Consider the following 15,328-nt stretch of genomic DNA (forward strand, 5'->3'; position numbering starts at 1 on the left):
TAGAAAAGGTCTTCATACTGAGCTAAAGCCAGAGCCATTATAGCCCTCATGGTTGCACAGTTGTCCCGGTTATCACTTACAGATAAATCATCAAGTGTCTAAAAAGTCATTTTTATCATTTATTACTTAACATTAATCTAGTCACAGGATCACGGGTCACGAAAATAAAATCCAAATGCTATACTTGCCTTAGTCCAAATGCTATACTTGATCCTGCTGGTCTTATTAGTTGTCCAAGGCTCTGATCTTGATCACTGAAGCACTCTTGTTCAGCACAGATTGCTCACCGTCTAAACTCGATCATCGATCACCAACACATAACAATCGGGGCCAAACATACACGAAGCAAACAATAGAACTAAATTAGAACAGTACATCAATCATATAAAAACAGTATGAGAAGTTTATAAAAAGATTCTACGCATCGCTACGATCATACGAACGTAAAGATCACGACAATCGGAGCTAAACTGGAAAAGTTATGAATTTTTTAAGATTTTCTTTAGAAAAATAATTAATTAATTAAGGTCACCAAAATAAAAAGTTTCAAACTAAGAAAACAGTGTTACTAACATGTAGAGCTCATTAATACGAATCTAACGCAACTTGAATGGATCAAATCGGAGTTAAAAATAAATAAATAAGCAGTGATTAAAGACATCTCAAAAGCATACTCATATATACATATCTCTTCTATCTCCTTGTCCTTACTGTGTAGATAGCCATGGCCGAGAGGGAGCAGACACGGAGGATGGCTCGTCCCTTGCGCTGCTGCTAAGTTGCCGAGGCCACGCCAATGGTTGTGCTCGCCCGGTCGCCGCTGTCCGCAGCAACGTCATGCCGCCACGTCCATATGGTTGCATCGCACGCACGGTAAGGAATATGATAGGACTCTGACGGATGAAGGCCACTCTAGAAGAAAAATATATTTTTACTACCTTGGATTCCCAAACTAGGGACTCCGATCGCGGTAATTTTTTGTGTGCTTTGCTAAAAAGGTTGGTACATATATATAGGAAGAGAAACTCCCCACCTCCACGTCAACTAACGATATGGTACTGTTGAGCAAAAGCTGGATCTGCAAACACAAAGGGCTAATACCCGATTTCAAACGTTAAGGCGTGCCAGCCGATTTGACCTTACTATCGGCAAAGGTGATAACTCGAATACTTTGGTCCTGACAACAGCGATGCGTCCGGATGCCACGGCCAAGAGGTATTCACGCGGAACTTGAGAACACGCCGAGCTTAAGTCGACGAATTCCTAAGAACTCGTAATAAAAAGGAAAATATGACGAAGTCGTCGAAAAAGTAGATGCTGGAATATGAGTAAAAACTTGTGTTTGATTGATTGATTCATTGATTGCAAGGCCCTAGGGTCTACTTTTATAACCTGCTCAAAGAGCTACAATAAGACACGACTAGAACTCGAATTCCAAATTAAACAGAATCCGTATACAAAACAATTTAAACAACTAAGAAAAATATAAAACTATCTTCCCGTGGTAAACTGGGACACCACCACAGGCCAATCGGCAACCTTCAGGTTCTTCTTCCAAAATCATCGGCAGTCCCCTCATCATAGCCATCGGCACAGGTTACTGCTGTCCACCGGCATAAGCACATCACCACTCATGGACTTAGTCACCTTCAGCTGTCCCTTCATCGGCAACCACCTTCATCGGCAACCCTCATGTAGACCAGTTACCGTTGCCCTATCTTGTCGATCTACATTCTACCGATCTTGGCTACGCGTCCAAAAACAGTGTCAACACATGCCCCCCAATTTTGGAGTATGAAATCATTAATGCTCCGAAATTCTCTGCAGTAATGATGCCTTTCCGCAATTAATTCTCCCAATTTGGCAACCGACAGCCTAAATCTCAACAACCTCGACCCGATTCTTCCGCAGATTCCTCGAATTCCTCAATCTCCCAAACGGACATCTCCATTTTAATCGCCCATCAACAATATTACCGTTACAAGGAACTGCGGATGGATTGACCAGGAAATCCTGCATGGTGAAATATCTCAGCCTCCTAAACGGACATCCCTACTTTATTCGCCCATCGGCAATATTACCGTTACAAGGTGCTGCCGATGCCGTCCAGGAGATCCCGCACAGTGAAATATCTCTGGATTATGACCACTTCCTGTCAAATCACCTGCACAATCCCTTGATTACCGTGCGAACAGTTACCATATCTAACTGAGCACTCTCGGATTTCACGGATACGGCGAAGAGATAAGTCAGATTTGCCCTTGCCCGCTTTGTCCTATAAATAGTTCTTTCTCGGGTACTCCTTCTCCATCGCATCATTCTACAGCCCCAACTCCACTTTTCTGGCGGCGGCGCTACTCGAGAGCCCCAAGAACTCCGACGAAGGCCCTTCTTCACCAACCTCAAAGTCTTCGAACATTTTTCTCCGCGAGGAGATGGCCATCAACTTTGTTGTTCCCGAGGTCAGTTCATCACCCTACCTTTTGTACTCTTACCATATTCTTGTTCATCTGCAATTTATTTTACTGAACATTCCTCCTCCTTTATTTGTTCTTCTTTTTACCCCAAAATCATTAGGATCTGTCCAATAAAATTGTCATCCCTACCGATCAGCCACACCTCCAATGTCTCGGTCCGCTAGGGAACCCAGATCCCACCGATCTAATCAACGCAGAAACAAACAGAATCCCCTTTAGAGCCGAGAACTTTTCTCTAGATCTGTGGAAGGATACCTTTCATTCCTGGCCCAGTCCTACCGTAGGATGGAAGGATTGGTTTTTGAAGGTCAGCCATTCCAATGAGGTTCAGTGGATTGAACGAAAACTGGACCAATGCATTAGGTTGTCCATCGCCGATATGCATAGGAATGAGTCTCTGCTGATTGCCGCATCCTACTTCTGGTCAGATACACTAACGCCTTTGTCTTCGGCCATGGCCCTGATTCTCCCACTCTTGCCGATGTGCTTATGCTCACCGGTTTAGATGTATCCACTGCCGATAGTAGTCACTTATTTGACACTACGCCTAGCGCCCAAGTGGAAACCCGCTCTATCGGCGGCTGGTCTGGGTACATTCAGAACTACCGTAGAACAGGGCCCGTCAACATAAAGGAGCAAACCACCTTTCTGAACATGTGGCTGGACAAATTCGTGTTCTGTGGTCGATCGGCAAGACCAACCTCTGTCTACCTATCAGCAGCAGAGAAATTAGCTAACGGTGGCCGATTTCCCCTCGGCCGATACCTGCTTGGCGCTGCCTACCATCTCCTTCACCAAGTGGCCAGAAAACTCCTACTCGACCAATCCATCAGCAACTTAGGAGGCCCCTGGTGGTTCATCAATATGTGGCTCAGTCTCCATATGCACAAGCGTCTCGAGTTCAATCTCTTTGCACAACGCTTCCCTAGAGATATAGCCGAGGACTATGAATTGGATGAAGAAGAATCGGCAACTCGCCTTCCTCTAAACTTTGGCGAGGCTGTCATAGTTCTTCTTGGTACAGGTGGCAACGCAGACCAGGTCAGCCGATTCTTCCAGACCCTGTACGAAGGCCTGACCAGAGAACAGCGGGCGTGGATGCCTTATGAAGATCCAGACACCATGTTTCCTTTGGTCTTCCATCCGTTCAACGATGCTCTCAACAAGGATCATGAGGTGATCACGGCACTGATCACTCCTAGAGCTATACCAGTAAACTTCTTTAGTAGTGGGAAAGCCTCCAACCAAACCTTTGAGTTTTACAATCCATCGGCAGTAGCCCGTCAACTAGCTTTCGGTCAGCTGCCGATCGCACTCTGTTATGCCGATGTGATAAAACCTAGGGAAACCATCACCAGCCTTCTTGAGTGGTCCAGGATAGCTCAACTAGCACCGACTGCCGATACGGATGTAGATCTATCAGAGTGGGTTTCAGCCCTCTTCATTACTCAGGCGTACAAGCAATGGTGGGAAGAGTGGAAGGAGCACTTATTTTGCAGATCGGCTCTCACATACCGTGGCATGATTGATCCGCAGTACAAAGTTCCCGATAATACTGTAAGTATTCCAATACCAATGTTTCAATTCTTTCACTTTCATTCTCATCCATAACTCACTCTCTGTCATATTACAGGTTGACGATACACCACCATCAGTCAGTAGGAGTGGCAAGCCGATTGACCCTTTTCCATCAGGTACAATCTCCTCAATCGGCAACAATGCTCCTACCCTGGCCGCCATAATGCACCGAGGTGTGCGCCTCAAGAAAGTCACCACCAAGTGGACAAAGACATCTCCATCGGTAGCTGCCTCTGCTTTGGCGCAAGCCTTCAAGTTAAATCTTCAAATCCTTTTACTAATTCCATTCTCATACCGATTACACTTGTACTCACAACTTCTCATTGTTGTACCAGCACACCAGCGCATCGGCAAAGACCAGAAGCACAAGTGCCGATGTCCCCCAGTCCAGCCAGGCGAAGAGGAAAGGCTCCAAGAGCACCAGATCACAAGCAAAGCGCCAGAAGACAGCAACACCTCCTCCTCCCCCAGTGTCTCCAATTCCAGTGGAATCCTCTCCTTCTTCCCCAGAAGTCTAGATGCAACAAGCACCATCGCCTCCTCAGCCGCAGGAAGAAGCTCACACAGAAGAACTCCAACCAGAGGGACCTCAGCCAGAAGATACATCGGCTGACATACACGAGCAAACTACCGATCCAGCAAGTTCAATCATAGCATCGATAGTCTCCTCCATCCAGACAAGTACTGCTCCCCCTCAAGGTAATCATACCTTTCATGAAATTATTGCCGATGAACCTACTTCCACTATCTTATAACTATCTCTGTTATTCTTTCAGCTGACATTGTCACATCGGCAACCCCAACCGATCAGCCTGTAGTCCCATCGGCATCTTCCAGTCAGAGGCGAGAGATTGCCCTGAAACAAGTAAGTCACCCTGCATCATCGGTATTACTTATCAATACTTGACCATGGAATGACCCACTTTATTTCCTTTTCAGGAACAGGACTCTCCTGACAGCTTATTCTCCTTCGCCATCGACATTTCTGAAGATGAAGGTGAAGATGTAAGCTCTTCTCGAGTAGTTGGAGTTACATCAGCAGAAATCAGGGCGAAATTGGAAGAACTATCGGCCCTCCTTCATCAAGACACGGCTCAACTAGTTGACGACTCCGACCCGGCGAAGGCATTGTTCAAGACCCTCAGAGGCCAAATTCCCGTCGATGCTGAGGAAATCCTTTTCCAAGCCGCACATCTAGAGAGCCGTCAGCTGTAGTATCAGAGGGCTACCCAACGTCTCGCCGATAGAGCCACTCATGCCCAGCTTTCTGAGGAGATGATGAAGGTGAAGCTTCTTGCCGATGAGAAGCACAAGAACATCGGCACCTTAAAGTCCTCAGGGGAGGCATTAAAGCAAAAGATTTCTGACATATCAGCAAGAGGGGAAGCCCTGCTGGCAGAACTTAAACAAGTAGAAGAAGCCTTGTCCTAAGTCCAACAAGAAGAAAGCCAGCTGCCTGAAAGGATCAAGCTTCTTGAGCAAGAGCAAAATGTCCAAGCTCGCACAACACTACAGATGAAGAAGAAGTTGAAGCCGATAGAGGGCTCTGCCGATGAAGACATCAAAGAGATAGAAGCAGCCAACCAGATCCGCCTGCACGCTATATCAGTGATCCAGGCGCTGTTGAACATGTGAGCTCTTCATCGGCAACATACTTGCCTTTTTCTGCTTTCCGACCTTCCTGACATTTGGTCTAGCCGATAGTACTGTTATCGGCACCTTTTAAAACATTAAGTCCGTCCCAGATACATTTTGATCCAGCCGATAGGAATGTTATCGGCACTTAAACTTTTATGCATCGACCCATATGCTTGGGTAATATTTCTTTAGATATTTGCCGTTTAATGCTCTGGGAAATTCAACTCCTTCAAGAGTTTCTAGAATATAGGCGTTACCAGGAGCTGATCGACTTATCCGATAGGGACCCTCCCAGTTGGGAGACCACTTCCCGAATTTTGAACTTTTAGTCCCGATCGGTAAGATTAGTTTCCATACTAAGTCTCCATCGGCAAACTCTTTAGCCCTCACTCTCTTATCATACCATCTGGCGACTCTCTTCTTATTCTCCTCTATACTCATCAAAGCCCTTAGCCGATGCCCTGCTAGATCATCCAACTCGTCTGTCATCAAAGTAGCATAATCATCGGGAGCCAATTGATCTTGAAAAGATAGTCGCCTAGAACCAGTCTTAATCTCCCAAGGCAACACTGCATCATGCCCATATACCAACTGATAAGGTGACACTTTGGTCGATCCATGACAAGCCATCCGATATGACCATAAAGCTTCATTTAACAATGTATGCCACCTCCTAGGATTTTCTTCAATCTTCCATTTAATAAGCTTGATAATTCCCTTGTTAGATGCCTCGGCCTACCCATTAGCTTGAGCATAATAAGGAGAAGAATTTAATACTTTAATTCCCATACCGATTGCGAATTCATCAAATTCTCCTGATGTAAACATAGTACCCTGATCGGTAGTAATTGTTTGAGGAATTCCAAATCGGTAAATAATATGCTCTTTCACAAAATCGATCATATTGGCCGATGTAACTTTCTTCAAAGGAATAGCTTCAACCCACATGGTAAAATAATTAGTGGCAACCAAAATAAACTTATGTCCTTTGCTGGATGGCGGATAAATTTGGCCGATCAAATCGATAGCCCATCCCCAGAACGGCCAAGGTTTGATGATAGGATTCATGGCCGATGCGGGCGCTCTTTGAACATTGCCAAATTTCTGACATCCTTGACATCCCTTGAAATACTTAAAGCAATCTTCAAGTATAGTCGGCCAATAATACCCGTTTCTTCTGATCACCCACTTCATCTTAAATGCCGACTGATGTGCTCCACACACTCCCTCATGGATCTCTCCCATCAAGTTCTTAGCCTCATCATTACTTAAGCATCTGAGAAGAATCCCATCAACAGTCCGGTAATACAACTCATCTTGAAGGAGCACGTACTTGGTAGCTTGAAACCAAACACGTCTCTCAACTTTCTTGGATGGATCCTTCAAATAATCAATGATTTCCTTTCTCCAATCATCAGCACCGATTGCCGATACTGCATTTATGATGGGCTGATAACCCGAGGCATGCTGAGCCAACCGATTGGCCTCTTCATTATGCAATCGAGGAACATGCTCTAATCGGAAATCCTTGAATTCCTTTAACAGTTGCATACTCCTCTCGTGATAAGTTATGAGGACTTCACTTCGGCATTCATAGCTTCCAGCCAATTGATTTATAACTAGCATAGAATCCCTGAAGATTTCAACAACATCAGCATGAACTTCCCTTAGTAACTCCAAACCCTTTATCAGAGCTTGATACTCAGCTTGATTATTTGTTGTCGTGGCAACAATCGGCAAAGAGAATTCATACTTACTTCCCCGAGGGGAAATTAACACGATGCCGATTCCTGCACCTCGGTCACACATGGATCCATCAAAGAAGAGCGTCCATGGTACAATTTCCAAAGTCTCTACTGTACCGCAATGCTGAGTTACAAAATCGGCCATAATTTGTCCCTTAACCGCCTTAGCCGATTCATAACGCAAATTGAATTCCGACAGTGCCAAAATCCATTTACCGATCCTGCCACTCATGATCGGCATAGATAGCATGTATCGGACCACATCATCTTTGCAAATAACAGTGCATTCGGCCGATAGCAAATAATGCCTCAACTTAATACAGGAGAAGTACAGGCATAAGCACAATTTCTCAATAGCCGAATACCTGGTCTCAGCATCAATCAGTCCTGCTTAAATAGTAAATCACACGTTCCTTCCCTTCAAATTCTTGAATTAAAGCCGAACCGATGACCATCCCATCGGTAGACAAATATAATCTGAAGGGCTTTCCTTGCTGAGGTGGAATCAGAACTGGAGGATTTACCAAATAATTCTTGATTTCATCCAAGGCCAATTGTTGCTCTTTCCCCCAGATGAACTCTTGATCGGCTTTCAACTTAAGTAAAGGACTGAAAGCACGAATTTTACCAGATAAATTAGATACAAATCTCCTGATAAAATTTACCTTGCCGATCAAGGATTGAAGTTTAGTCTTGTTGGTAGGGGCGACTATCTTGTTGATAGCATTAATGGATCTCCGACTAATTTCAATCCCCCTTTGATGCACCATGAAACCAAGAAATTGTCTTGCCGATACGCCAAAGAACACTTGTTGGGATTCATCTTTAAACCATGCTTCCTTGTGCATTCCAACACCTTTCGCAAATCGGTAAGATGCCTTATGAAGTCTCCAGACTTAACTACCACATCATCAATATAGATTTCCACCAACTTGCCGATGAACTCATGAAATATAAAATTCATAGCCCTCTGATAGGTAGCACTAGTATTCTTCAAGCCAAAGGTCATGACTATCCATTCAAACAACCCAACATGACCAGGACATCTAAATGCAGTCTTTGGAATATCCTCCTCAGCCATAAATATCTGATTGTATCCTGCATTACCATCCATAAAGCTGATGATCCGATGCCCAGCCGCAGCATCAACCAGCAGATCGGCAACTGGCATTGGGTAGCCATACATCGGTGTAGCTTTATTAAGATTTTTGAAATCAATGCAGACTCGAAGCTTCCTATTTTTCTTGTAAACCGGAACAACATTGGAAATCCATTCGGCATACCGACATTGCCGAATAAATTTAGCTTCAATAACTTTGGTTATTTCGGCCTTAATATCAGGAAGAATATTAGGATTACATCAGCGAGTTGGCTGTTGATGTGGCCGAAATCCAGACTTGATGGGTAACCGATGTTCAACAATTGATCGGTCTAAACCGGGCATCTCAGTATAATCCCAAGCAAAGCAATCTTTATATTCCTTTAACAAATCAGTCAACTGCTGCTTACACTCAGAATTTAACTTAGCACTAATAAAAGTAGGTCTAGGCTTATCACCACTACCTATATCTACTTCTACTAAATCATCGGCCGATGTGAATCCCTGGCCTAATTTTCCATCATCGGCGAACCTATCCATTAAAAACCTTCGTCAGAACCGACTGCTTGGATCGGTGGAATCTCATAATCGGCAACTTTGAGAATGTCCTTTTCCCAAACTTCTCCTAAAATACATCTAGTCCTTTCATAGGTGTCTGCCTCTGCCGATGCAATGACAAATGAAGAGTCTCCCGAGACAATCTGAATCTTGTCACCTACCCACTAACCAAGCATTGGTGCATTGTAGACGGGATGCAACAATTAGCATGAATCCAATCTCTTCCCAACAGCAAGTTATAAGCACCCTTTCCACTGATCACGAAGAAGGTGGTCCGCAAGGTTTTACTGCCGATGGTCAACTCAACGCATATTGCTCCTTTGACCGGAGACACGTTGCCCTCAAAATCCTTGAGCATCATATCGGTCTTGGTCAAATCTTGATCTCCTTTTCCAAGCTTCCGATACACTGCGTATGGCATGATATTGATAGCAGCTCCACCATCAATTAGAATCTCGATCATTGGCTGACTATCCACTCTTCCTTTGATGAACAAAGCCTTAAGATGTTGCCTTTCATCATCAGCTGACTTTTCAAAGATGGTTGTCATCGGATCTAGAGCCAACTGAGCTATTTGATCGGAAAACTCCAACTCATCATCACAGGACGGCGCAAGGAATTCCATCGGCAACATAAATACCATGTTGACATCTGCCAATGGACCTTTTCCCTTAGGATCGGATTGCCGCTGATCCCCAGACTGGCCAGAGTCCTCGCCTTTACTCAACTCTTCCCGTCTTTCGCGCTGTAGTCTCCTTTTTTGTGTCCTAGTCAACCCCTCTGGACACCATGGAGGAAGTTGTTGTTGCCTTAACGACGGGCGACGATTTTCCCTTGACTCCATCTGATAAGTATTGGCATCCCTGCAAAATATGAATTCATCTGGAACTCGTGCGTTAGCCATCTCTTCGAGTTCTTCTCGGTTCCTGGGAAAATATTCAACGCGATCACCAAGCCTGTCGTGCACATTGAGCCTGCCCCCCAGTCGATCATGGACGGATGCTCTCCCCCTGATCGGCCCATCAAACCGGCGGTTATTGTTCTGATACTGCCGATTTGATTTGTCATACCGATCATAACCGTTACATTCTGGGCAGTCTCTAACGGTAGGAAGCTTGATATTTTCCTCCCAACAATGGATGAAGAACGGACAATTCCAGTGGACCCTATGCCGACTCCACTCTTGTCAGCGTCTTTCTTCTTCCTGATGATAGTCTTCTTGCTGGCGCCGATGCTGATCCTCACGTTGCTGCCAAGTTTCCTAAGGCCTTCTGTGAGTTATTACAATACCAGATCGGGGAGGCCTTCCTGGGTTAGTTCCTTCCTAGATCAAGCCATTTCCTTTTGCATCGGCAGTAGTGATCTGATGGTGAGGATCTACCGATGCACTCCTTTCAGCTGCTTCCGATGTTAAGACCTTGGCCTTTCCCTTAGCATCCAGCATATTTGTTGGGAAAGGATGTTGATCAATCTTCATCGGCTTCTGGGCTTCGAAGCTATCGAATTTGATCCTTCCGGATTCTATAACTGATTGCCGCTATTGTCTAAAAACTTTGCACTCATTGGTGTTGTGAGAAGTTGCATTGTGCCATTTGCAGTACTTCATCTTCTTTAATTCTTCAGCCGATGGGATTACATGGTTGGGTGACAATTTGATCTGACCTTCCTGAAGTAGAAAGTCAAATATCCTATTGGCTTTGGTGATGTCAAATGCGAACTTCTCTGGCTCTTTATGCCCAAAAGGACAAGACATTGGCTTCTTGTTCTTTACCCACTCCGCTAAGCCGATGACTGGTTCCTCATCAGAGTCCGAGCTTGCTGCCTCATCCACAAATGATACCTTTTTGTTCCATGCTCTCTTGGGCTCAAAAGGCTTGATATCTTGATCAGAAATTCTCTACACCAAATGACTTAAGCTTCCAAACTCTTGAGATGCATACTTATCCCTGATGTGTGGCAACAAACCTTGAAAAGCCAAATCGGCTAGCTGCCGATCATCCAAAACCAGACTATAGCATTTGTTCTTGACTTCCCGTATCCTCTGCACAAAACTTTCAACCGATTCATCATTGTGCTGCCTCAGTTTGACCAAATCGGTGATCTTCTTCTCATGTACTCAAGAAAAGAAGTATTTGTGGAATTACTTCTCTAGATCGGCCCAAGTAATCACTGAGTTAGGAGGTTGTTGGGTATTTTAAACGCAAACAGAAAAATCCGCAAGCGCACGGATACCGATGTAGCTTTCACCCGGGAGTATTCCAGAGTATCGATTTTCCACAGAGAACGTGAGTGTACTAATTAAGATCCAAGATCGCCCAAGGATAACTATATAATTATTTTTGGTGGGAAGAGAGGAAGTTTCCTGAGAGTTCTCTAGTTGATCTAAGAATCAAGAATTACTTCAAGATTATCTATTTCGGGACATTAGAACACTAACCACAGAAAGAGATGAGAAGGGGGCTAGGAAGCTCTGACTACGGTCCTACAAACACCGATCCGAACGAGGTGGAATACGTCGACCGTTAGGGCTGTCACTACCCTAGGGCTACCACAACAATCCGCAGGATTGGGTGCAATTCCAGGTAATTGCAAGACTAAACACCACGTCTAATCTATTAATTACTACTCTAATGTTTCAAAGATTAGAGCACTTGATGCAAGCGGGAATCCAATAAATAACTTGAATATAAATAAAAGTAATTAGAGAACTTAGGAATTATGAATTGAAGAACCTGGAGAACGATGAAGAACGAACCAGATGCTGCAAAAGTATAATGTTGAGGAAGATCCGACAGATCCGGCTCCTCCTCCGCTCTCCTCTTCTCTCTCCCTATTTTCTAGATTACAACTAGAACTAACTAGAACTAGAACTAGAAGAACTAGAACTAGAACTAGAACTAGATGAACTAGAACTAGATCTAGATGAACTAGAGGTAGAACTAGAAGAACTAGAGGGATCCTTTCTACTTGGATGAAGAATTGAAACCCTAACTTTGATTCTGTAGAAGAGGTATGATCTCCAGGGGCCAGGGCGGTCTGGTTTTATAGTCCCTTCAAGTGAATCTGGGCCGTCGGATCAAACCGACATTGATCATGTGGTTTTCCTTGAAGTATTAGGTCGGTGGAGTGTTGTCCCCGAATTGGACTCTGTTTGGTCCAGGGGGGAGGGCGGGCGCCCAGTAAGGTAGGGCGGGCGCCCAGTGCCTGAGCCCTCTCGGCCTCCGCTTCGGTCCCGTGGCTTCTGGAGTCTTCTAGATGGTAGAAAATTGCGCAACACGTTAATATCTCTATGTAAACCCGACGTGTGGGCCTTTCTTCCATATTTCCTGATAACCCCCTGCAGAAATAGACAAACACCAAAACTCGTGGAATTCTGTCAGATAAAACCCTATGTCTAGGTGTTGGTTGCATTTGGATCCTTTTCTATGATTAGTTGATGGTTAATTGTGAGCATTAAGGACCGTCAACAAGCTCCCCCAAGCTTAACCTTTGCTCGTCCCTAAGCAAAGATGAACTCAAGAGTTTCTGCAGTGGTTTCATAACTTAAAGATACACATGCATTTAAACAAGATCTCATCTCTGGTTAGAGTAAACTGTTAAGACTTAAAACTTACTCATTTACCTTTCACCATGGGACTTGTAACCGTCACTTCTGTCTTGAGTAGTTAACAGATAGAACAGTCTAGTCAAGCACCATGTCTCTTGTTCTTCGATTAACTATAGCTCTGGAGTTTTTGCAGATTTTCAAATAAAACTAAGAGATTCCTTGTATGACTCTCTCTAGTCTCTCTTTTGTGGTATTTCTGGATCCTTACCAAGGCAGTAATGGTATATGCCTTCTCTCAAAGTATGTAGTATTTTTGGTATAAAGCATAGTGGCATTGCCTTCTCTCTCACCCTACTCTAATAAGGCTTTAATATCTGGAGCTCATAGGTGGGAGATAAAGTATACATACTTACAAGATGTGCATGTATTGTATAGTCAAACCATGGATCCAGAAGAACAAGTCAATAAGTCAAATCAAGATATGCATGTGTGGCGAATGAATGGTGTATGGTGATGATGGTGATAACAATGGTGAAAGTCTAATTCTACTTTTGCTCTTTTGAGGGGATACATACCTTTCTTGCTCTTTTGAAACTTTTTGAGGAGAATGAGATGCTCTATATTTTCTTTTTCTTTTCTCTCAGGTGGGTATCTTGTACCCCTAATTCTCCAGAATTCTAGCATCTCTAGGAACAGATAAACAACAGCTCAACCTTCCCATATCATATCTGTTAACGACTTAGACTTCAGATCAAGTACTCTTCCCACAAGTTTAGGTTTAGAGCAAATCTTAATTAATAACAGTCATGTCTAAACTTGAGAGAGATTTCAATTTTGAGAACTAGTCATGGCAGAGTAACTATTCATCATTTCCATATGAGAGCTTATCATGAGGGTTCATAGCAGACTTTATTTATTTATTTATTTAGCTAACTAAGCAAAGATATCTAAGAACAAAATCTTTATTTGGGTTTTTATGATTATGCATCTTTTTATTATTTGAGTAAAGTATAATCGTGAGTAGAATACTTAGCTGGATAAATGGGGGTGCTCTCCCCCAAGCTGGATTTGACGTAGTTTCTTCTAATGTAGCTAGCAAGTGGTGGAGGTGTAATTGAATGTCAGCAGCACCCTGACAGCGATTAGGATGTCCTCCGTCTGCTAGTCTTCTTTGATCCTTGAATTATCTTGGCAAGACGTTCGATGTTTTTAAATTCTCCGAACGGGACTCTCCATTTTCTCAGTTGTCCTGGGATTCGCTGGATGGCATAGTCGATGGTTCCGGCAGAGCCTGCTCTTCGTGTATAACTATCTTCTCTCTCCACACCTGACTCGGTACTACGGTCTCCTCAGGACAGTTCTGTTCAAGCTGTATGTCTTCAGACCTTACGACTTCTCCTTCATAGTCTGCCCATCCGTCCTTGATGATTTGCCTTCTCTGGTTGCGGTTGCGTCGTCTTCTTCTTGCCCTGACCTGCTTAGAGTCTTCAACTATATAGTTAGGGTTAGTAAAATAGCAGCGTACCTTCTCAGAGGGGAAGTGCATGTGGACTTCTCCGGTTCCAATGTAGATGATTGCTTTAACCGTGCTGAGGAATGGTCTTCCAAGGATGATGGGTGGATCGTACTTGTCTTCTCCCATGTCAATAACCTTAAAATCATCTAGAGCTGAATGTATGTTGGTAGTAGGTACATGGTTCCATGCAGGAGCTGATAAGTGACTGCGGCCATTATGTTGACGTTAGATCCGGTGTCGTAGAGTGTCTTCTGAAAAGAATATCCGTTGATTGTGCACTCGATGCTTGGAACACCAGGGTCGTCCTTCTTGATCAAGAAAGGTGACTTGAGTTGACGATCTTGACCTCCTTGAGCTGCAGTGACCATCTTAGCTGACTCAGTACACATTTGCTTGTTCCTGTTCCTCCTATTGGTCCTCTTCCTTGGTTCATGTCGAGATTGCTCTGGGATTTGTGTAGTCTTGTTCTTGAAGGAAAACATCTCCTTCCGTCCCTTGATATAGAAATTGATCTTGGCAGCACTAGCGTAGATGACAGCTCATGAGGTGTTCAGGAATGGCCTCCCTAGGATGATGGGTGCCCTCTCATCAGTATCAGTCTCTATCACCACGAAGTCTGCTGGGGCGTACAAGGTACCAACTCGGACGTAAAGGTTCTTCAATATTCCCCTGGGCATAATGTTGACGCTGGAGCCAAAGTCGCAGAGTGCTTCTGGGAAGTCCACCATGCCGATGGAGATCGGGATGACGGGGCGTCCTGGATCGCCTCTCTTGACTGGCAGAAGGTCAGTAATTACTTTCCACGGGTTACTCTAGTAGTTACGTCCTCAAGCATCTCAGGGCAGTGATTGCCTGAGTGTCCAGTCTCTCCAGTGTGTTTGTGCTCGTAGATCTAGGTTCTTCACTTGGTGGAGTCTGGGAGTTGTAAAAGTCCTTCATATTTTGCTCGAAGTGTACCTGCTCATAGAGACAAGGCAGAGATCAAGTGCATGGGCTCTGTTGGTGGAAAACACCAACAGAACCAAAAGTGTATTTGTTCTTCTCTAACCTCAAGCATAGTGAGCAAGACAAAGTTGATGGATAATAAAATCATGAGTGTAGCATTTAAAACATTTGTCAGACCAGATAGCTCAACCTAATGGAAAGATAATCTATCTATACTTATGTTGT

The sequence above is a fragment of the Sorghum bicolor genome, chromosome 5 (assembly GCF_000003195.3).
Source record: "Sorghum bicolor cultivar BTx623 chromosome 5, Sorghum_bicolor_NCBIv3, whole genome shotgun sequence".
NCBI lineage: Eukaryota > Viridiplantae > Streptophyta > Magnoliopsida > Poales > Poaceae > Sorghum > Sorghum bicolor.